The sequence below is a fragment of the Equus quagga genome, chromosome 4 (genome assembly GCF_021613505.1).
Source record: "Equus quagga isolate Etosha38 chromosome 4, UCLA_HA_Equagga_1.0, whole genome shotgun sequence".
Taxonomy (NCBI): Eukaryota; Metazoa; Chordata; class Mammalia; order Perissodactyla; family Equidae; genus Equus; species Equus quagga.
In genome coordinates, this window is record NC_060270.1 from 30,767,807 (window position 1) to 30,791,160 (window position 23,354).

General features: G+C 35.8%; 1 protein-coding gene across 2 annotated transcripts in view; it reads left to right on the top strand.

Moving 5' to 3' along the window:
* FGF12 (fibroblast growth factor 12) overlaps positions 1 to 23,354 on the top strand; it is a 502,428-nt gene that overhangs the window by 461,735 nt on the left and 17,339 nt on the right. The window lies entirely within an intron of this gene.

Here is a 23,354-nt window from a genome sequence, read left to right on the forward strand (position 1 = left end):
AAATTGTGTGCAATTTGTTTTTAGCTTGTTTTTTGTGAGTTTATATTTTAGAAATTATTTTGTTGGTGTGTAAAATAAAGGAGAATTGAACGTTAACTCCAATTTTATACCATTTGTTATATAAAAGTTTGTAGAAAATCATGTTATATGACATTAAAGTATAGAAATTTCAAACTTAAAATTCATTTGAATTTGTTAATTATAAAACTTCTAATAGGAACAGGTTTTGTGAAATTATATGTTTAAATATCCTCTAATTTTACTACTATGTATTAAAAACCCAAGGACTGTCTATAGAGAAACCTCAGCAATAAAGCTCATTATGCTTAGGAAGTACCTTTGATATATCTACTTTTATCATTTGAATGAAATAAATGCAAAAATTGGCAGCATAAATGATTCCAAGCCGATTAATTTATTAACATTGAAGGAATGCCCATATGTAAGAGGTTGTTAGAAGTAGAATTTTTGAAAGGTTGTACTTTTAATAACTATTAGATTTTTCTTGATAAATAAAAAAGAATATTGTTCATCAGAGGTTCTAAATGTATATATATTCGTTATCTGAAAATCAAGAAGCATGAACATGAGACTGTTATTAACAAAGTCATTAATTACAGTCTTGCTTGTCCTTCTGTTGTGAAGGATATTCATCCATTTGCTCTCTCTGACTGACAGGCAGTAATGAGTCCAATAACCTAATGAGACATCAAATTAAATAAATATGATTTTAAGTTAATAAAAGTGTAAACATGATTTTAATGAGTTTCTGTGCTAATAGAGTTTCCCTATTTATGGCCCAATGTTAGTGGTATACATAGAGGGATGAATATTTGACTGGGCTCCAGGGCCACTTCTGCTCTTTACCAGATCTGTGGCCAGAGTTGAGCTACTCAGTTGTCTAGGTCTTACTCTCTGTGTTTATCCTAGAGTTGTGGTCAGGGTCAAGTGAAATAGCAGATACTGACATTGTGTTTTTTTAAAAGGCAAGTGTTATTTAAATGCATGAAAATAAAATTCGTAAATCTGTGGACGAGGTATAATTCTATATCTCACATTTTCTTTTTTAGCTTTGTGTTTGCCCCCTTTCACTCTATCTCCATTTGAGTTGTTATTTTCCATTTCTTCTCACCCATTCATACAACAAATACTTATTGGCCATCTGTTATGTGTCAAAGCCTGTGCTAAGTTCTGCTTAGCTCCTTGAATGCAACACACTCTTCATTTCATTCCCTGAGGATCCAAGTGTTAACTAGATAACTTGGTAAACAAATATATACTAATAACCTTCTTTAGATGACATTTCCCAATTAACAGACTGTGTGGTACTTTCTGGGACTCTGGCACTTTTTATGAAAACTTTGTGTGCTTTTATTAGGTTCTTCACCTAGTTGTCAAAAATAAGCTGTTCTTTTCATCTATTAAAATACTCAGATATCCTACCCACTCATTTTATCGACATAAAACTCTGGTTCTTCTGGTTCTAGTAGGAGTCAATTGATCTTCTGATCAATCATATAAAACATAGAGCCTCTCTTTGACATCAAGAAACTTAAGGAGTGCAGGCCTATCAAGAGATAACTAAATTCATGGAGCTGTAAAGAGTCGAGATATAATCTTGTTACCCGCAATTCCCTATCCTATTTTAATGGCCAAGAGAAAGGGGGCAGTTTTTTGTTCAGGATCACATAGCATATTTACAGCTAGAGTAAGGTCTGTGTCACCAAATACTCGTTGACACTGTACTACATTTGTGAGGCTTTGCTAATTGCTGGCATGTGAAGATGCTACAGGAATTAAGTGTACACATAAGAGGAAAATAATTTGGGAATTATTTGGGCTTCTATGTTAAAGTTTCTTTCCTAATGTCTAACATGTACATTTCTTCGATCTGGTATTCTTTTGGATCAAACCGAAGAAGAAAAAAAGATAGTACGTTGCAAGAGTTTTTATTCCTGCTTGATTAGCATTCTCATTTTCATTATGAGTTTAATATCTTTACGTTCCAAAACATGAGTAATTTCCATTGCTTTCTTGATTGATCTCTTTAGCGCTGCTGTTTCCTAGAGTCAGGAAACCTTTCATCTCTAGGAAATTGACTTGATAATCCCTCAGATAGTGCATGCATACGATTGGCCTTTGACATATGAATCATTCTGGTCATCAACCAAGAAAATACCTTTCATTCCATCTGGATTGTGATGGTTTTGTTCCTGATCTTTCCTGGTCTAAGAGTACATGATACAATTACTTACATCGTCACTGTTTTCAGAGAGGGAGGAGGAGGGAGCGGTTAGATCCCACAAACAGCTAGATGATCTTTTTTCATCACCTCTCCAGATTGACAAGGAATATTGTTTATTACATCTTTTAATAGTTACTTGCAGGATTTAGCTTTTTTCAGATGGCCAAATAATTCTCCTACGTTCCTAAACTTTATGCACTGACTCTCAGAGCAATCACTGCTTGAGGGGGCTTTCTGTATTGCCTGGCATGCTTCTGGAGAAGGCAGTGGATATATCTGACCTCCAAATGTCTGCAGGCTTCACAAAGTATTGGTATTTTTAGACAGTGCTATTTTTTTATCTTAAATCGTCTGCCCCTCACCCCCACCCAAAGTAAGAAATTTCAAATGGGGAAGACATCTGATGTGATCTGACCTATGTCTTATATGAAATGTTAGCCTTGGATGAAATGTTAAGACAGATGAATGGAACAAGATTGGGCAGGAGCACAGGTGGGTGCACTCACTACTCAGTTTTCTTTCCAGCCTTGCAGACATTCCATTTCTGACTCGTAGGCTCCTATACCTAGCACAGATCTTCAAGATTGTTTTGTTCCTCTTCTTCTCCTGCCCCTTTTTACAGATAAAGTAAATGAGGCCAAGGGAGGTGAAGTAACATCTCAACATTTACAATTTTAGCTAGCATTGTTACCGACTTCAGCTGCTCCCCATTTGGTCACGTATATTGCACATATTTTCCTTGATCCTGTTCTGGGACCAGCTTAATTAGCTTACTGCTTATGTTGATTCTAATTTGTCTGAAAAGCACGTGTGTAAAATTTTCCAGAATGGAAAGCTTACATAAGTTGGAAATAGCCTTTTAATGAACTAATGCTGGTAATGAAGAAATTACCTTAAAAGCTAATGACATTTGTCCCAAAGAGGAGTTGAGTAAAAACAACATGAACTTTCTCTTTGAGGATGGACACCCGCTAGCATGTTGATCATATTTACCTCTTCATCACACATAATTAGGATTTACCAGAAACAGTCCTCAGTTGTTTGTATATGTATATGTAAATGTCTGGCTAGTTGAGGGAAGATATTGGTTATTAGAAGCTTCAGGAATTTGGGGAACATCAGACTTAAAGAGCTGATTTTTTTGGACTTTTATTATATCCTCGGTATCTCAACTTCAACTCAGCATTCCTTTCCAAAATCCCTAGTGCTCCATTTTAGACTCATAAGCTCTCGTACCTAGAACAGCTGTTACGGATTATCTTATCCCCTGCCTTCTCTCACCCTACTTCACACATGATGCAAGTAAAGGTCATGAGAGGTAATGTAACATCTCAACATTCACAAATTTCAAGAGCATTATTCCCAATTTTAGTTTTTCTCCCCATTTCCTCAGTGGTTTTCACTCTCATTCTAATGCTTAGTTTCATTTCTACTTAAGTTACAGGTTAGAAAATAAATATTAAGTAAATAAAGTAATGAAAAAATTTATCGTCAGTTTTAAAGGCCATTAATTCCCTAATGGCCATCAGTGAACATTTTACTTCTAATTAGGTGCTTGAAAACAGTTTGGTCTTAAAAAAGTTGAACATTCTCTCCTAATCTTATTTATGTGATTAATTTGCTTAACATATCTTCTTATCATAATGCAAAATTCTCAGCTCTTTGTCTTTGGGATTAACGCATTTCTCTGAATTATTTTTGGATTCTTTCTTTTATTCAAAATTTGTTACACAGCTGTGGAATTAAGAAATCTGTTGACAGCAAATATGTAGATATTATGAGAGCTAAAATTATAAAGAAAAAATGTGGCTTTGTAGATTGGCATTCAAAAGCTACTGAAGGAATTTGTAAAGGACATAATCTTCCTTCCTCCCATGAGCACCTGTACCATGCTGTCCTGATTGGTAAGTTGGGCACTAGCAGGGTCCCTTGGACAGTAAAGAAACCTGTAGCTTTCCAGCCACTGTTTTCAAATGCAGGGACTAGTAAGTATCTTATGATCGCAGCGATGCTTACCTGAGAGTACTTTATAAAAGCTTGGCAAGAAAGAAAATGTAACACAGAAACACAGCTCTTCAAATGATGTCACATTCAAAATTAAATTTTGGGTAATTCAGACTTAATTTCATCCCCAATATGAAAAAACGCCAACTGATTATTAAAAATTTTTTTTCAGGTTTTATGTATTTATTCAGAAGGTAGAACAGTTTTAAAGATTAGTAAAGGAAGACACATGATAGATATTTAAAAGTGATTGCTTGATCCTGAGGTTAACAGTAAATGTCCATAGTGTTTTGTGTAGATACTGAGAAGAATACAGAATTAAAAACAAAAATATCACTAAAAATGCATCTTTTTCTTTCATACTAGAACTTTCCAAAAAGATTTACAGCGAATTGTACGTGTATTTTCAAAGTAGAGACTGTGCTTGGCCAATTCAAAGCAATCAATCAATAAGAACAGTAATTCATTATCACTATTTTTAGATAATTAGTTCCAATAGAAATAGCTTTAGAAAGTTACTTTTCCTTAGATTTCTAGTAACTGTGCATCTTATCAAACAAGAACAGAAACCCCAAGGATCCCCTATCTGATCTCTATGCTTAAGGCAGAGTCCATTCAGTCAATACTGATTTTTTTCTAAAGATCAGCCCACTTCCATGTTAAGTTATTATTTCCTATAACTAGTGCTTACTTTATTTATTGCAAATAAACAGACACTTGCTTTTGATAATATACCCTCTGAAATATTAATATATAATTTTACTCTGTATCCTACTTTGTGTTAAAAAAAAAGGGGGGTGTTTAAAACTGTCAGATTGTCACAGAAAACTAAATAGACTCAAAAGAGGGGAAAGAATGCTATAAAATGCTGTCAAGTCTACTTTGATGGTTCACATTTAGAGTGTTATTCTTGAAGGAAAGTAACAAATGTGCAGCTTAGAATATTTTAGTTATTAATTCTATCTATATTTGACATTCTTAACAGCCAAAGATGTTACTAACCACCTTCTTATATAGATGGGCCTTTTTTGTCTCCTGGCCAATTCAAAAATTTTACTATACCATTGAGTATTCTTACCCAATAAGCTCTATATATTGGCTAAGAAGAAAGGTGGCATTTCATCTCTCTATTATTTATAATGATCTCTCACTTTCAGAGCTCTACATCGAGTTCTGTTTTCACATTCCTACTTAAAGTCTGTGCCTGAGGTATTATAAAATGTGGTATTCATCCAGGCCTTTAAAAAAAATCTCAGTTTTTTTAGGTATGATCTTTGAAATAGGCTTTTCCATCTTGTAAAATTAATTGACCCTGATTTTTCTCTTTGATCATATAAATGGTATCTACTTTAGTTGAAATAAAGCCTTTAGGAAAAGTTAAATTTAAGGCCAATCATAAATTAAGTGTAAAAGTAGAATTTGTCTAGTTCCTGCTTCAAAATGAGGCTTCAAGATGCCTGTTTGAAATAGATAAGCAATTGGTGGACCCTGCTGGCCGTATATGGGACTGCCAGCATCCATCCTAGCTGTGGCTTCAAGGCAACCACAGTGGTAGAGAGTACACCTGCTGGGGATGTTTCTCTCCATTAAACTCTTAGCTATATGAGAACAAGCGTCAGTCATTGTTACTTGTTTACCCCAGCTCTTGGCCCCATATCTAACCCAAAGCAGGAATCCTATAAATCCTTGATGTATGAATTAAATAGCCTTAAAAACTAACATTGGTTGCACCATGAATATTTTAATTTTTTATTGGTGAGAAATCTTAAAATTATATGTTATATAAAAATGACTGAGTTCCTTACTAAAAAGCATACATATTGTCTTCTAGAATGCCTCAGTGTATAGTTTAATGTGAAGTGGATGGAGACTTGATGAGGTTTCACGTAAACTATTGATTTTTTAAATGTTAAGAAAGGTATATTTCTATGATTACCCCCTCAGGAAAAAAAATGATACGCAACTCTAGACACATCTATATGACATCCATGCATAGAAAGAGAAAAAAATCCACGAATTATCCAGCATTTTATTTTTAGGGTGCCAAACATCTAAATGTATGAAAATAAGGCCATTTGGAAATATCCTGATGTTTAGAGCTATGAAGGAAAATTTTATCCGGAGTAATATGAATGGGTAACTCTACGGTATTGTCACTCAACTAGACTCTAGACCACACTTTCATTCTACAAGTGGAGAAATGAGTATCTCCAAGGTTCCATAGCTCCCATCCAGCCTGATTCACTAATTTGGGTTACCACCTGCTTCTAGGCGCATGAATTTACTATTCTTGCACTAGATGAGAATGTACTAATCTCTGGCCAGTGTGCTGAAAAGGCTCAGTGCACTCTTAAGCCTGCACTTTGGCAATTTGGGCAGACCACAAGACAAGCATAATGAGCTAAATTTCTTGTTATCCAGTTTATGAATTTCTGACCTATTTGAATTAATTTCCACTTTATATAAATCAGCTTCTTGAATAGAAAGCTATGCATTTTATTAAAAGTATGCCTTCATTTTAAAACTCTCAAGTTTATTTTCAACAGTTATGTCAAGAGAAGCACAAATTGAGTGCTATGTAAGGAGCGGCAATGTTGTTCCAGCTAGAAATATGCTGCTTTTCTTTTTTCCACATACTACACACCCCTTCTGGCCCAGTGTGTGCCATTGGGTGGAACAGGAACTTGAGAAAAACCAATGCCATTTACTCACGGAGTGAACTTGAGTACAAGAGGGTGAGCCAATAGCAATTACTTTGCATGACAGCCTCCTCATATTCTTAGAAGACATAGTGATGGTACACATACAAATTATAGTATTTGGAATCAGAATGCCTTTAAAAAGAAGACAGAACAAAGACTACTTGCCAACATTTGAAGGTAGTGGATTGAGAACTCATCCCAAGATAGGTAGAGTCGTGATATGAGACTCACTTTTCTTGAAAATGACAGATGACATAGGAGGACACCATGAGATATAGACGAAATGTTCACCAGTCTTAACCAAGGTAATTCTTATCACTAGTCTTCAAGAGAATAGGTGTGTTTGGTAAGAGAGAGTCAAATAAAAGAATTATAAATCCAAGACTGTTGAGAAATAAGACTGATCATGGGGACCTACTTAAAAGAAAAAGAAACTTGAATCACTGCTGAGGAGTGCATCCTTTATTGCCTCAAAAAGAAAATGACTGCCCTTACTGAGTGTGCCATGCAGTCCAGTGTCAGTGCACAAGACATGGTAGGGGGACAATGGCAGTAGAGGATCCAAAGTTTAAGAGTTGAAGTCATTCTTTTGTCCTTCAGATCAGATTATATCTAAAGCAGACATTCACTTCTTGGAGCCATATTTTAATAGGTACATTGGCAATCCAGCACATACCTAGTGCAAGGCAAGCAAGTCAAATCATGTCATGTGGAAGTGTTGAGGTACTGAGAATATTTAAGAATACATATGGCACTTATGAAACCTTTGCTGATCTCTGAAGAATGTGAGCTATGGGAACCCAGATCATCAAGACCAAATTCTGATTTACCTAGAGCAAATCATGTCCTACTTTAAGTATTCCCTATGTCCCAACAGGACAGTGATGACGGACAAATCTAGTAAAACACCACTCAATGTGTAGGTGCTAAAAGTATTCTTGACATTGCTATTTAAAAGATTACTGTGTTGTTTTAATTCCATTTTTTTGTTGGCAGTTCCATAATACAAATGCTTCCTGTTTAAAATGATAAACATCTCAATGCTGAATTTACACAATGATATGCATAGCCAGCCCTGGTGGTCTAGTGGTTAAGATTTGGTACATGTAAGGTTTTTGTATTAAATGTAATTAAAGCGTGATTTTACCAGTTTTTCTTGAAAATTAATGCAAGAACACCAGAGATTACCACAATTGTGTACTCCATGTGTTCAAAGGCACACGATGTTATCCCATGTCCATGTGAAAAACACAGAATAAAAAGAGCCTAGAAAAATTTTCAATATAATCTATTTATTTTCTGGAGAAATTTCCTCCTACTCAGTGCATTTCTCTTTATTGCTGCTACTTATTTAGGGCTTCATCATTTTACTTATGCAAATATGGGTGCACTTCTCCGTGTTATGTGAGGGTATCACCAAGGCTAGAAGTTCTGACGAGCAAGATGTACTTACAGAAAAAGTCGCTGGGATGTCAGTACAACAGTCTTATCTAGATCTGTTTTTGATTTCTCTTGGGTGCACTCTAATGAAAACCTAAAGAGATAGGCAGAAATAATGGATTGTTTTTAAGAGGTCATCATTCTTCAGGATAATGGGCATAAATGATAATCCCTTGCACAAATATGGTACTTTATGATTTCCAAGACCTTGTCACTAACATTATCCCATTTGTATTCTGGTGCTTTTCATGGGGGACATATAGACCTACTGGGATTTAGGAAGACTATTTCAAAAAGAGAGTTGGGATTAGAATTTGTCAGAATCCAGTTATCAGTATAAAGTTGGCTTATGTGAAAAGCATATTATAGCTCTGTTAAAGAACTAGTTAGATTTTCCTTCTAAAATGTAGTTGCTTTAAAAATATTTTCAATGAATGAATCACTTGTCCTTTAAAATGGTTTTTTATATGTATGGGAATTTTTGAGACATAAAAGTTCATGCCAGCTGCAACTCGTAAATGGTGTTTTTGTTTGCTTGATAGTGAAAAATGTATTATTTATATAATTATGAAGCTTTGACCACTGGGCTTGATGCTAGAGAAATGACATAGATAAAAGAGCAAAGTCTATGCAACATCATCTCAAAATAAATTATTTTCCTCAAAACTTCTTCAAAAAACAAATTCTTTCAATGGCTGGCCTGGTGGTGCAGCAGTTAAGTTCGTACATTCTGCTTCGGGGGCCTTGGCTTCGCTGGTTTGGATCCCGGGTGCAGACATGGCGCCGCTTGGCAAGCTATGCTGTGGTAGGCGTCCCACATATATAGTAGAGGAAGATGGGCACGGATGTTAGCTCAGGGCCAGTCTTCCTCAGCAAAAAGAGGAGGATTGGCAGTGAATGTCAGCTCAGGGCTAATCTTCCTCTCAAAAAAAAAATAAACCCTTTTCCTTAACTTTCATAAACTGTATCCCTACCTAGGTATTCCCATGATTTCATCAACCTGCCCTCACCCTCACAAGGTGGACAACTCCTCCTTGACCTTCTATGCTGCACATAGTCTTCCTCTCTTCCCTCCTTGCTCCTGACTTTCAAACACAAACATCTTTAACACATCCTGCTCAAAGGAAAGAAGAATGGCAGAGACTGGATAGCCAACCCAGAATCTTCTTTGGAGAGTGTATCAGTTTGCTGGGGCTGCCACAACAAAATATCACATGCTGGGTGGTTTAAATAATGGAAATTTCTTTTCTCAAGTTTGGGATGCTGAAAGTACAAGATCAAGGTGCCAGCAGGGTTGGTTTCCTCTGAGACCTCTCTGCGTGGCTTGTAGGTGGCTGCCTTCTTGCTGCCTCTTCACTTGGTTGTTCCTCTGTGCACACAATCCTCTGGCATCTCTCTGTGTATCCTAGTCTCCTCCTCTTACAAGGACATCAGTCAGGGTCGATTAGGGCTCCACACCAACAGGCTTGTTTTAACTTAATTACCTCTTTAAAGGCCATGTCTCCAAAGACAGTCACATCCTGAGGTACTGGCAGTTAAGTCTTCAACATATGAATTTTGGGGGTACGCAATTCAGCCCATAAGAGAAGGCAAAGGGAGGAGAGAAGTTCCTCAGATTTGCACTTTTAAATCCAATTCATGAATGAGTTCATTCATTCAAACAAATGAATGGATTTGATGACTAGCTAATTCCCGCTTGGACAGGTCAAGTTTCTCTCTCATTTTGGAACTGAAAAATATGCCTTTGTCACCGAAGAGAATGTTATTCCTAAAGAGATTATCTAATTAACATTGTCTCTCTCTGTTGGACTTCTCCAAATGTGGGAAGTGAAATGGGAAAGGAGAACAGGGAAATCAACGGGGAATTGAAAAGCCCTTTTTAGATAGCTCCAAAAGGGGAGGTGATTTCATGCAACTGAGGCTGAGGCTCAGAAAGGCTATAAACTGTTGGCTCATGTGAAAATGCTGACGTGGTTTTTTTTGACATTGATGCACCAGAGTCCCAAGCAAGTCTATTCCAAATCATGTCAGCAAACCATAGTGCTGAGTGCCTGTGGTGGAGAGAGGGGCACCCAGGTGATATAACTCCAACAATTCTTAGATAGGGGAAGGAAGACCCAACATCAGACTTGCCTTAAGAAGTTAGAAATCATATTTCTATGTCAAATTTATGAATTTGAAAAAAATGTTGGGGTTAAATGAAGCAGATCCATGGGTCATATCTGGGTGGTTACCTCTGTTCTTTCCAAAGCACATTGAACCATGCAGCTTTATTTATATTCTAACAAACTTATAGAAGAAGTATGATGATTCAAGTTTTACATATGAGAAAACTGAGGCTCATAGAAATTAAGGAACTTGCTGACTTTTACCCAACTAATAAATGGCAATGGCAGCATTAAAACCCGTTATCTGATAGCAAAGCCTGTGTTTTCCTTTTGTCCATTGTACCTCTCAGAAAATGTATTTTAACCCAGGTAACATATCGCACAATTTATTATTTCCAAAAGCTTATCTTTGAAGCATGTTTCTTAGCTGTCTGATATAGTTTCTGAAAGAAAAATGAAAAGAAATAGCAATAGGAATCATGGGACCCATAGCCCCCTCTTTCTCAGTCACACCAGCTGAAGCTTATTCAAATCAAGTCCCCACTGCTCCACCTAGTGGCAGCGTTCTCTAATTGGAGGTCAAGTACGACCTTTGGAAAACTTAAATGTGACAGCAAAACGTGTACATGGTTTTAGTTTGCAATCCCACACTAACTTTTGGAAAGATCAGAATAGTCTTTTCTTAAAAGCATTAGATTGTATGGAGCCAGAGCATGGAAGTCGTATGCGTAGAATTCATGCCGGTTGACCATCTTTTAGGTTAGGCTGCTTTGCTAGTGACTCTTTGGATTCTAGATTTGATTTGCAGAATCACATGATTATTGGAATATTATAAGTTGATTATTGGATTAATAATTGGATTAATATTTTCTTTCCTTCCTTTCGCTCCCCTACCATCCCTTCTCTCCCCTCCCCTTCTCTTCTTTTCTCTCATTCTCTACCTACTAAGTTTCTATGTATTTTTCAAGGGTCAAATACGGCCTCTTCCAGGAAGCTCTTCGTGACCCTGATCCTGGCTCAAAAAGGAGATTTTATTACTCAATCTTATGCCTCACAATATTGTAAACTCTGACTACAAGGACTGCCTATTAATCTCTATATCATTGACTGATAAGAACACGGACAGAATTTAGATGCTAGCTGAAAGAATACATGAATTACATAATTATTTCAGTGACTACCCAGGAATTAGATAACGAATATGCTATTTTGGTCAATTTCACATTATCTTTCCCTTTCTCTCCCTACCTTAGCTGGCCCATCTATAGCTGATTTACTACAAATATATATTGAACTTGAGAATACAAGCAGACATATGCTTACAGTTTTATTGACCTGTTTATGAGAAAATATAAAAAAAATATACTATAAGAATTTTTGCCTTTGCTCAAATAAAAGTTATATCTGTCAGAAACTAAAACTGGTCAAGTCTAGCAAAATATCTCCTTCACATATTGTTCTGCTCTCCCACACAGTAGTTTTAAATACAGCTTTTCAAAATTAAATGCTAGAAATTTGCATGCTGATTCTATTAGGGAAAATGGTCAGATTCTATTCATACGGAACACAAGCTAAATTGGTGAGATGCTGTGACACTTTGCCACTTGGCTTCAAGTTAAGAGAACAGCATCAGTGCTGAGGTTGGCTTTCAATGCTGGGTCTTTCCCTTTTATAAAATGAAGGGGTTTGGTTTAGAAAAACTCCAAGTTTCCTTTCAGCTTCATCTCTAATAATCCAGACTTTTACTAAGGAGAAAAGAAACTGAAAATGCTAAGCTGCAAAATATCTGAAAAAAACAAAGACTCTGAGTGTTTTGGGCACACTTGGGCCAAATGCTAACTGCTTGTCAACAGTTGAACCCCAAACTTTGAGACTAAAATCGTAGGCAGGTAAAGGAATTTGAAATTAACAGAAAAGGAGACATGACTCATAACAGATGATGGCTTTTCAATTGTTTTTTAAACTGTTAACCTATTCTTTTTTTACATAAGGCCGTGAAAATCAAAACAGGAAATGAGTACAAATTACTTCTCTTTCAGTTAAAATAGTATTCCACAAAATAAAATTTAAGAGAAATTGAATAATTTTTGTAGTTAGCGATCTGAAAATGAAATTGTTTATTCATTTGATATTCCCTAAAAATGTCTTTACTAGAATGAATTTATAAAAAAAGGAAGTGTATAGCTTTCTTGGGAGTCAGCTTAATATGTGCAGAACCACATAGATATGAATAAATTGTATACATATTACTAAATATTGAAAATCATTTTATGTGAGACCTTATGTAAGGTGGTGGGGATATCTAGACATGAACAGGAACCATGACATTTTGGAGTATGTCAAAAGCATGGATTTTCTCTTAAATGATTCACATGTAATTCTGAAAGTTTTAACATCAGAAATAAAGCATTAGCATTCTACTTATATTCTTCAAGGTCCAGAATACCATTTGTTTGCTTTGATTAATTCATGTTAATGGCTTTTATTAAGTTAAAATATATTTGAATTTCTACATAATTGGTTCTCAATTCAAGAAAGGAATAGTATCTCTTTAGACACCCTGAATGAAAACTTTATCTTTTGTAAGCTAACATAGAATGTGAAAAGTTTGTTGATTCATGTCTATGTTTATTCTGTCATGTTCTAGGCTCCTTGAGAGTGTATATTTCTGTTTATTTTTTACAAATATTTTGATTTTTAAATTAAAAAATATTTCTCTCTCTTTCAGATGTTTTCTGCAAGAGAAAATGGTTATTTCCTTTTAGGCTATTGATCTATTGATTGTTAGCTGTAACTTCTAAGCTTAATTATAAAATACCTAAAGAAAGAAATAAGAGAATGTAAATAGTTGGATTCTGAATTTTGTTTGCATGTTGGTTCTAAGGAAGCTTAGCTCTGGAAGCTATCTATACTAGGCTCGATGGACCATTATAAAGGTTATTTCATCTACCTATTCCAGACATTTGGAACAGGCTATATTAATTCATTCATTCACTCACAAACATTTATAGGTAAGCTCCCAGGTGCCAGATACTATGCAAGATTCAGGGAGAAATAAGAGAGAGACCCTGATCTCAAATAAGTTGTCCTTAGGAAGGTCATATTTGCAAATACGTGTAATACGAGATAAAAAGTGATCATTGTGTTGAGGGCAGATAAATTGCTGTGGTGGGCATCAGAAGAGAAAGAGATGATTTTCAGGTGACAGGACGAGAAGATTTTGTGGAGGGAGTTGAATTTGAAGTAGGCCATTAAGAGTGAGATTTGGACTTGCAGATAGAGGTGGGAGGATTTGCCACATGTGGAGGCACAGCAGAAACAACAGGAAATATGTGTGTAAACTGTGGCAGCATATGTGAGAGATGTAAAGGCATATAACAAATAACGTACTAAGATAAATGCATATGTATGAGGTGATTTAGCAACCTGATGGTGAAGATAAAGAACATGAGTTATCCACATATGTCTGAATCTTTTATTTTTAGGAATTTGTAATCAAACACTATAGAAATGGGAAGATAGGTAGATAAACACTCATGTTCGCAGAACCATGTCATTGGTCTTCTATTTTTGTGGGGTCTGAGAAGATGCTTTGAGTAAGTGACTTTCTCCCTTTTAGTTTGCAAAGGAAAATTGCTGTAGGATTTAGTCATGAGTTGTGAATCACAAATGAAGCAAACTTAAAACACGCATTAATAGGACTGTTAGGTAGTAGGGTGACTTTTAAGTTTCAGAGTTGGATGGGCTTGCTCCTGTCCTTTCACCCGGTGTTCTTTGTCCACAAATGTCAATTCCACTTTGAAGAATATAGTCTCTTCTCCATTCGCCATCTCTAATTAAAACTATCAGTCAAGCTTACTCTGTTTTTGTTTCCTATTTATATAAAAGTGGTTACCCCTTTTTGCCTTTGCCTCCTATTATATTGCCATTGCCTACTTTAGGGGTCATAAGAGCAAAATACTCACTACTTACGATCAAAATGGCTAAAACCAAGTTACATTCCCTTAACAGGTATGCAAAGTCACAAAAACTATTATAGTAACTGAAGCACATTGGTCAAAGTCATATGAAGAATATAAGTAAAAGCGTATTTTACCTGGCCGTTCTTAATCTATGAAAGGGCATAAATCATAACCAAAGCACTGTGGCATAGTGAGGGAAGATCCTGGACAGGAGACTGGGTTCTTATCCTGACTCTGCTATTATCTAGCTGCATGTTCTTGATTGTAGACCTTGATTTCTTCATCTGTAAAATGGAGAGTCAGGCTATATATTTGCAGCTCTAAATTTCAAGGATTCTGTGCTCATCATAATGATAGACCTTATGACCTCCCTTTGTTTTTAGTACCTCTTATGAAATCAGACAGGTGTGCTTGTCATCTCTTTGAATGATGGTATGTTCAAAACATGGTAGAGGTAAATGATATTCAATAACATAGGACTTTAGAGAGAAGCATAAAGTGAGCCAGGCCCCTCTCTCTTCACTCCTCTTTAGTGGCGAATGTGTTTACTTTGAATTATCCTTCTGAAGGCTCATCATCACAGTAAGAAGCATCGCAGCAAAGATGTTTTTTAAAAAAAACACAACTCTTGCTTTTCAGTTCTATCAGAACTGTTTGTCTAGCAGATTACTCTTTAAGCTGTTGAAATGAAAGTGACTGGTGTGATGGTACACGCAGGCTTGATTGCGACTGAGCAGAACACACCTGTGAGATGTGCTTTTATAGCACTGCTGGGGATAGAATGTCAGGTCTCGGTCTACTCACACCTGCTGGGTACCTACACGATGCCAGGATTCTTTTGCTTTGCTTTTTTTTAATCTTACATTCCTTCCAGATTAATAAAAGGATTTGTGGTGTCTGTTATACCTCAAAGCATCCTCACAGCAATCCTGCATCACAGGTGTTCTGTAGTCATAGTGCCTCCCAGCCCGTGTTTCTCATTCATTGACTATTACAGTTGGTTCTCACCGAGAAATGTTTCAGTCACTGAGCATTGTAATCACTTCCAGGAAGATGTTTAAATGAAAGTGTAATTTAAACCCAATGAACAAGCAAAACAAGCAAATTCTGGGGTTGTTTCTTCTCAGTGACAGTGGGTATAGTTATATAGCATGCCCACAGTGACACATTACTCCCAATAAAATCCCTTTACTTGCATATTCATAGGTGAAATTTCATCATCATCTAGAAAGCCCACAGTGTTCCTGCCAGCTTTCATATGAAATTTACGTTGTATTGGAGGAGAAATTTTTGGCCCTCTGATGTTGGGCTTGATCCAAATCATTGAAAAGCTGAAAAATGAAACAAGTAGGGTACAAATAAGAATGAGGAATTTTTTACATATATATATATATTCTTTGTACTGAGGCCCAAGGTTATTCTGGTGGTCTAATCACCAGGACATGAAAGATGGGGTAAGTAATCAGGTTTATTCTCATTCCCTCTTTCAGTCAACTAGTCCACTTGGGGTTATTTATTTAATGCAGTCTTCATTCATCTTCTTCCTTCAGTAATTTTTCACAGGTAGTATCATTCTTTTATATGGGATCAGGCAGTCTTATGGTATATCCTTCTAGTCATGAGGCTTTTGCTTGTTGCATTAGCCTGGGTAAGTAAACCCCCATTGCAGAGTCTAAGTTTTATCAGAATTAAAATAGAGCTATTTTAGCAGTTGTACTCTATATCAGAGGTCTGAAGGCCGTGTTTAGCTAGTAGGCTAATTTTACTTGACCTACAGGTTTTTTTCCCCTTAATGTAACATATTGTTTGAAGGGGCAATATATGCATAAAGAAAAATAAGTCTATTTCTTGCAACTCTATTCTCCAACCACCCACATCCCTTCCCATAAGGCAAACATTATTAGTAGCTTCTTGTATATCACCCAAGTACCTTTCTAAACATAATGCGAACAAATACCTATTTGTGTGCGTGTGCACATATGTGTGTATTTAGCACAAATGGTAGCATGTAAAAATACACGTCTGCTTGCATTATGGATGTCTGGGTATTTAATGCAAATGGTAATATGTATAAATACACACACACTTAGAGGTTGCTACTTTTATTTAAGACTGTGTCTTGCAGCTCTTTCTATAGCAATACACAATGAGCCTCTTTATTGTCTTCAACAGCTGTGTAGTATTCCATTTCGTGGACATGGTAGAATTTATTTAACCAAGCCATTATTGAAGGGCATGTAGATTGTTTTCAATAATTTGATATTGCAAGCATCTTTGCCATGAATATAATCTTGAACATTCTCCATTTTGCACGTTACTATATCTGCAGGTTAAATTCCCAGAAGTGGGTCAAAGGGTACATGCATTGCAGTACGAGAATTTATTCCCATTTTCTAATAGCACTCCTTTTGTTACATCCCACAAATTTTGATATTTCATGTTTCACTGTTCAGTTAGAACTACTTTTAATGTCCTTTGTGATTTCTTCCTTGACTTATGGGTTCTATATAAGTCCGCTGTTTAATTCTAAATATTCAAGGATTCTTGAGGTACTTAATTTTGTTGTTGTCAGTGAATATACCCTGTGAGATAGCAGTCTTTTGACTTTTTCTGCGGGCCAGCATTCATCTTAGTGAATGTTCCATACGCACTCGAAGATTCTGCTCCTGTTTGGTATAGTGTTCTACAATATTAATTAGGTCAAGATTTTGATCTCAGATTTTCTGCATCATTACTGACTTTTGATGTTTTCTATCAATTGCTGAGGGAAGAGCATTAAAGTTAATTAATTAATTTGATTCTAATTATGATTGTGGATTTCTTTGTTGCTCCCTTTAGAGCTATCATTTTTTGCTTTCTGTATTTTGAGGTACTCCTATTAGGCACATGCATATATAGGATTAATATGTGTAGGTCCTGGCGCATTGACCCCTGATGGTTATAAGATGTTCCTTTTTAACTCTGATAATACTCTTTGTCTTGAGGTGTCCTTTGTCTGATATTAGCATAGCCATATCCACTTGCTTATGCTTACTGTTGACTTGGGTGTATCCTTTCCATACTTTTACTTTCAGCTTCTATGAAACTTAAGAGTGTCACTTATAGACAGAATATTGTAAGATTTTGCATTTTTGTTTGGTCTCACAGACTCTGCTTTTTCATTGGAGTGTTTATTCTATTTACATTGAATGTGATGATCGATATAGTTGGGTTCAAATCTACCACCTTACGATTTGTTTTCTGTTTATCTCATCTCATTTTTATTTTTCCATTTCTGTTCTTATTTCTTTTTGCTTAATTAATACTTTTTATATTCTATTATAATTCCTACATTGGCTTCCTAGTTCTACCCCTTTGTATTATATTTGTAGTTTTTGCTCTAGAGAATGCAAAAGGCAGCCTTACTTTATGACAGCATAATTAGAATTAATATTAAAACTCTTCACATAAAATATGAAAACCTTAAAATAATATATTTCAATTAACTCTCACTTTTTCTGCAGTGTCATATGTATGTTTTTACATTATAACCCTCTCAGTGCACTGTTATTATTCTTGCTTTAAAAATTAAAAGAAGAGGGGCCCACCTGGTGGCACAGCGGTTAAGTTCACGTGCTCCACTTCGGCAGCCTGGGGTTTGCTGGTTTGGGCCATGGGCACGGACCTACATACCGCTTATCAAGCCATGCTGTGGCAGGTGTCCCATATTTATAAAATAGAGGAAGATGGGCACGGATGTTAGCTCACAGCCAATCTTCCTCAAAAAAAAAAAAATGAGGAATATTGGCAGTGGATGTTAGCTCAGAGCTAATCTTTCTCAAAAAAAATTAACAGTATGTTTGTTTATATTTATCAATGTGTTTATGATTTCCAGTGCTATTCATCCCTTCCTAAATAATGTAAGTTTCCATCTGATAGAATTTCTCTTCAGCCCGAATAACGTCTTTCAGCATTTATTATAATGCAAGTCTACTAGAAATGAATTCACTCATTTTGTTTATCTGAAAGTATTTTTACTTTACCTTGCCTATGTTGAAGGATATATTCACTAGATATAGAATTATGGGTTTAATTTTTTTTTTTTTAATTTTAGTGCTTTACTGACTTCATTCTATTGTCTTCTGGCCTCCATTGTTTACCTGTGTTTGATGTGTCTTTTTTCCATTCTCAGCTCATTTTTAAAATTTGTTTTATCTATCTTTATTTTTCAGAAGTTTGGTTATAATGTACTTGAGTATAGTTTTGGTGTATTTATCCTGCTTGGAATTTGCTAATCTTCTTCAATCTAGATCTGTAGAAATTTTTATTTTTACCATATTCAAAAACTATATTTGATAAATTTTAACCATTCTTTATTCATTTTTTTTTCTGCTTTATTCTAATTCTTTTTCTTCCATATAGGTGAGACTGTTAGATATTGTCAACAGGTTACTGAGTCTGTTTGTGATTTTTTTAAATCTTTATTTATCTGTGAACTTTAACCTGGATAATTTCAATTAACCTGCCTTCAAGTTCATTGGTGCTTTCATTTGCCGATCTCTAGTCTGGTGGTTTTTTCCCTCATATCTTGTCTTTTTCAGTTCTAAAATTTTTGTTTGTTTTTCATTTCATTATTTTCTGCTCAAATTTCTTATTTGTTTATTCATTATGTCCTTCTTTGTCTTTAAGTCCTGTAATCTATATAGGAGCTCTTTTAATATCTTTATCTATTAATTCTAACATCTGGGTCATCTTATGATCTTTTCTATTGATTGTTTAATTAGCTGATTATGGGTTACGTTGCCTTGCTTGTATTCACATTCTAAAATTTTTTATTGTATGTCAGACATTTGTACAATATGTTGTAGGGTGGATTACATTATTCTCTGGTAAGGAGTGTGAGTGTGCGTTTCTGGCCTTTAGATAAATCACTAGTAGATGCTCTTGGTCTTGTCAGTCTGTGTGTGTGTGTGTGTGTGTGTTTGTCTACATCTCGACTATTTTGCTTGTGTCTTTAGTCCAAGGGGTGAGGGATCTTACTTAAGGTGTGATCATTAATCCTAAAATGTGGCCTTTCTGAGGTCTCCAACGAATGTCCAATGTGCTTATTGAGGTGTCTTCTTTCTGGCTAGTCTGGAATTTCAGCATATCCCAGCCCTGCACAATCTCTGCTATCTCCATTCAGCTCTAAATCCTGCAAGAGCTGTTCTGTGGTAGGCCTGGAGGAATCTCATCCTGGGTGTGTGCAGTCTATCCATAAGCCCAGGATCCTCAGGAAATTTCCATACAGTATCCTGCCACACATCACACCAGGTTCCTTTTCTCTGCCACCTTGCTTCACAAATTCAAGTCACTTTAGCAGTCACAAACACTAATTTCTGCCTCTTCAGCTCAAAAAAACACAGTGCTATACTTCAGCTTCACCCTTCCATTCCCAGGTTGAAAAGTGCCTCCTGCAGAAAGCCAGAGTTAACGTGGTGCTTACCTTGTGTATTTTCTTTCTCTCAAAGATCAAGATCCTGAAATTCCAGTTGAAAAGTGCCTCAAATCTATTGCCCCATATATTTTGTTCTGTTTTATAATTGTTTATCAGGAGGTTAAGTTTGATGCCAGTTATTCCGACTTCATGGAGGTTGACATGCAGAGTTTTAAAAATTGGTAAATTTCATGTAAAAACCATTTTTCGGCCTTTGTTGATAATTTCTGTGGCCCTTTAGACTATTCAAAATGACTTTGCAAAAGGTGTAACAGTGTTTAAGTTGAAATATGGGAATCTGACAACATCCCTACCTTCATCTTTATCCCCAGAAAGGAAGACGGAAGCTGAGGCACCAGAGGCCCACATCCTCTTTCATGAATGTGTTGGGGTATTCAACATTCTTGCCTAGGTTTTCAGGCTCAGTCATAGTGGGGCAATGGGTTACAATCTTTGTACAGTCTCACTTCCTAAGAACCAATGGTGTTTTTAAGGGAGAATGGTACTATTCCCCCAATATCTGCTCTCTGTCTCCAGAACATCGAGACTTTTTGAAGTAATTTTGATGATAACAGTGAATTGTAATACAATATATCCCCTCCCACACTGGCCTTCTCCCACTTCTCACTCCCACCACACCTCTATACTTGCAGGCTTCTGGCTAGAGGCTAAGCCAAATGGCCCTGTGGTATTATGCCTCATTAGGAGGTGTGAAGAACTTGAAAATCACCCATCACTTATCTCAGGTTGATGTCAAAAATATCTTCTACAAGGAAAAGAGAAATTGTTGGATTTCTCTGTGTCCTCTATAAATAGGTGGCCAAACTGAGCCTTAAGCAATGTAGCCTTGGTTCCCCTAGTCCAGGGAAGTCATAGGCAGGACACATAATTTGGATTCCACAAGTAAAGTCGTTTTCCCCAATCCATTCTCATTTGGGATATCAGATGTCACCTGAACATTGTAACTAGAAGTAAGGCAGGTGAGTAATGTGCCAGATATTATGTTAAGGACACTTTTATTATTTCTGCTAATAATCACAACCTTGTAGTGAAGGTGTAGTCTCTACTTACAGATGATGAAGCTGAGCCTCAGAGAAATTAAGTAACTTGTCCAACTTCAAAAATCAGGACTTTGAATCTTTGTGTCTATCTGCCTCCAAAATTATGTTTCCAATACACTGTAAGTTTCATTATTTTATGATGGTATAAATTTACCTTGTTACCTTTGAAGATATTGCACAGAATGTGTTAACAAAGAACATTTAGTTTTAGAGAAATTAGCTCAGTAGTTTTCCAGTACAAATTATCTCAAAAGTACATAGATAAAGCTTCCTATATCTGCAGAGTTTTTTTTTTTGTTATAAAATCAGACTTGTTCTAGTCAAAGCAACCCCTTTTAAAAAAAAATGCTTCATTTGAGATAATGTATTTTAGCGTTTTCCTTGCCTATTGTCAGGATGGAAACAGCAGTTCTCATGCTTGATTTAATATCATTATGTCTGACAACACAGTTGACAAAACAACTGCTAATATACCAGATATTTTCAAGTTCTGTGCATCTAAAAGCCATTAATGAAGTTAGCAAAGCAGAATCTTCGTAGCCAAATATTCAACGTTTATAACCAAAGGAACACTTTCTGTCTCTGGAGTTGGTGGTCGTAAATTGTGTTGCAAGAAGCATTGAGCGTTTGATTCCTTTCTTCATTATACACAACCCAAGAAATGAGATTGCACAGCAAACAGAGAAAATGGTTTTGTACATTAAAAAGGGTTTAGATTTTGGTTTCTAATTGGGAAGGAAAACAATCAAAATGAGAGGGCCATTTGTATCTAGGATACATTTGAAAAATCAGTAATCTATACATATCATAGGGAGACTCATTAGTCATAATTATTTACATAATAGCAAAGTTTATTTTCTCTGATTACATTTTCATTTACATTTTGTTTTCTTAATAATATATTACCACTATTTTTTTTGGTAGGTAAGCACTATTTTTGAAGTGATAAATTTTGTATTGATTCAATTTCAGAAATTATTTAACTATTTGATATGAATGATAAAGCTACAGAAGATTTAAATCAAAAGGGACATTTGAGATTGCCTAATCCGACAAACACTTCTCTTTTGCATTTAGGGGAACAGTAAACCTAAGAAGGAAAGTGATCTTTCCAATCTGAACACAAATTAGAGATATACAAGAATAAAAATCTGAGTCTCATGATGTCTTTTCATCAAATTATTTTGTTGGAGTTGTTTTTTTTTTTTTTGAAATTCCAAGAATTGTTGAAAATTCAAGGGAAATATAACAATCACAGTATTTACCTTTGTGGAGCTTATACACATTCATATGTCATGTAATGTCCAGTAATGTTAAGTCATGAAGAAAAAAGCAAGGTAAAGGATTAGAAAGTGACTAGACGAGGTGCTAAATATGTAAGGTAGTCAGGGGAGGTCTCTAAGATGATCACACTTGAGCAGTGACCTGAATGAAAAGAGAGAGCAAGCGGGTTAATGTGTTATGGAAGAGGTTTTGAAGAACAAAGCATTTCAGTTGTGAAGGACTTGAAAGGGGCTATGCTTGTTGTTTTTGAGAAACAGCAAGGAGACCAGTGGCTGCAGTGCAATGAATGTTCGTGTATTCATTGCCCGTTTATCCCAGGGATAAAGGACATGGTTTCAACTGGCTTTTGTCCCACATACTCCTCAGTAACTGAACTCCAGGTGCGACTGCATTAAATCCTCGGGCCCTGGCATTGAAAGGGTCGCGAGGAAGAGATTCTTCCAGTAATGGTTAAGATGATAGTGACTATTGCGAATGTATCTGACATGCAGGAGTTTTATTTACTTGTAGCTGAAGAAGATGCTATCACATTTGTTTTCCTTCTGCTTATCTCAGAAGGGGAGGAATTTCTTCTTCCCATGGAATACATTTTGTTAATTTGACGTGTTAGGATTTGATCTTATTGTATTGATTATACAATCTCATTGTAAGTCACTAAACAAGACTCAGGCAGAAAAGGTGAGTTTGACAGGCCATGATTGTGAAGCAATAAATGTGAGTCCTCACATTGGCACAGTGATTTTTTTGGTATAACTTTGAATTAATCATATAACCTTTTGGTTTTCTCACTTTTCAAATGATGAGGTTGAAGTAGAGGATTTTTAAGGTTCCTTCTCGAACTAAAACTCTCCTTCTCTGTTTTATTGAAGATCATGCACGGCAATAGTAATATTTTTCTACTACTTATTCCTAAGTGTTTTTACCTGAGATTTGGATTACTAAGTAGAAAAATGTTTCAAAGAAATTAAAGGGAAAGTTACTGACAAGCAAAGATGTAATATACTGATGATTTTACAGAACAAGCTTTGGCTGTCTAATAGGTTTGTGTACATATAGGGTAGGCCCTTCAAAAGCATCTGGTGAGGGGCAGGCC